Raw genomic sequence first — 1,898 nt, 5'->3', positions numbered from 1 at the left:
CTCCGTCCCTCCCCGGCGCCCCGGCAACTCGTGCGTCCGTGCGCGCGGATGGCCGCGCCGCCAAGCCGGCACTGACTTTGGGAATCCCTTCAGACCACGAGGAATGATCTTGTCTCCTTTCGATGACCGCAGAGGAAACTCTGCGTAAATAAGCCGTCGTGTTTGCTGCTGCCCCGTCCCTTGGAGATACGCCCCCCACTTTGCCCGAGCCGGGGAGCTCCGTCACCCCGGAGCCAGAGCCGCCACTATGAACATGACCAGCTTGTTCTTCACAAGCCCAGCCGTGAAGAGACTTCTAGGGTGGAAGCAGGGCGACGAAGAAGATAAATGGGCCGAGAAAACTGCTGATGCCTTGGTGAAAAAACTGAAGAAAAAGAAAGGGGCCATGGAGGAACTGGAAAAGGCCCTGAGCTGCCCCGGGGCAGCCAAGCAACTGGGTCACCATTCCCCGCTCCCTGGATGGCAGGCTGCAGGTCTTCCACCGGAAGGGACTGTCCCACATCATCTACTGCCGCGTGTGGCGCTGGCCCGACCTGCAGAGCCACCACGAACTCAAACCACTGGAATGCTGCGAGTTTCCTTTTGGCTCCAAGCAGAAGGAGGTTTGCATCAACCCCTACCATTATAAGCGAGTAGAAAGCCCCGTTTTCCCTCCAGTGCTGGTGCCCAGGCACAGCGAGTACAACCCGCAGCACAGCCTCCTTGCTCAGTTCCGGAACCTGGGGCAGAATGAGCCGCGCATGCCACTGAACGCCACGTTTCCCGACTCCTTCCAGCAGCCCAACAGCCATCCGTTTCCCCACTCTCCCAACAGCAGCTACCCCAACTCTCCAGGGAGCAGCCGTAGCACCTACCCTCACTCCCCCACCAGCTCAGACCCGGGCAGCCCTTTCCAGATGCCTGCTGATACACCACCGCCTGCTTACCTGCCTCCAGAAGACCCCATGACCCAGGATTGCTCTCAGCCAATGGGCACAAACATGATGGCATCTTCGCTGCCCTCAGAAATCAACAGAGGAGATGTCCAGGCGGTTGCTTATGAGGAACCAAAACACTGGTGCTCTATTGTCTACTATGAGCTCAACAACCGCGTGGGGGAAGCGTTCCATGCCTCCTCCACAAGTGTGTTGGTGGATGGTTTCACTAATCCTTCCAACAATAAGAACCATTTCTGTCTTGGGCTCCTCTCCAATGTTAACCGGAATTCCACCATTGAAAACACTAGGCGACATATTGGAAAAGGAGTGCATCTGTACTACGTGGGAGGAGAGGTATACGCCGAGTGCCTCAGCAACAGCAGCATCTTTGTGCAGAGTCGGAACTGCAACTTACCACCACGGCTTCCACCCCACCACCGTCTGCAAGATCCCGAGCGGGTGCAGCCTGAAAATCTTCAACAACCAGGAATTCGCGCAGTTACTGGCCCAGTCTGTGAACCACGGCTTCGAGACCGACTACGAGCTCACCAAGATGTGCACCATATGCATGAGCTTTGTGAAGGGCTGGGGAGCCGAGTACCACCGCCAGGATGTCACTAGCACCCCCTTCTGGATCGAGATACACCTGCACGGCCCTCTCCAGTGGCTGGATAAAGTTCTCACCCAGATGGGCTCACCTCACAACCCCATTTCCTCTGTGTCCTAAACGACCCCGGGCTCCTGCCTCTCCAAAACTCTTGAGCCTTGCATGTACTTGAAGGATGGCTGATGCATTGGACGGACGGAAAGACGAGCTGGGAAAGGAGCCTTGACAATACTTGACCTCTGTGACCAACTGTTGGATTGAGACATTGAAACACCTTGGTAACAGACTGTTGATATCAAGAACCTGTTTAGTTTACATCGTGACATTCTATTGTAAAATCAACTAAAATGCAGACTTTGAAGAGGACTTTGTGT

The 1,898-nt window shown here is 55.4% G+C and overlaps 1 pseudogene; it reads left to right on the top strand.

The window, feature by feature from the left end:
* The first annotated feature begins 247 nt into the window (after positions 1-247).
* LOC101616587 lies at positions 248-1,664 on the top strand (annotated as a pseudogene).
* Positions 1,665-1,898: the final 234 nt, after the last annotated feature.

The sequence above is a fragment of the Jaculus jaculus genome, chromosome X (assembly GCF_020740685.1).
Source record: "Jaculus jaculus isolate mJacJac1 chromosome X, mJacJac1.mat.Y.cur, whole genome shotgun sequence".
Classification (NCBI taxonomy): domain Eukaryota; kingdom Metazoa; phylum Chordata; class Mammalia; order Rodentia; family Dipodidae; genus Jaculus; species Jaculus jaculus.
Note: the sequence above shows the minus strand (reverse complement) of the source record. Positions and strands in the feature narration are given on the sequence as shown.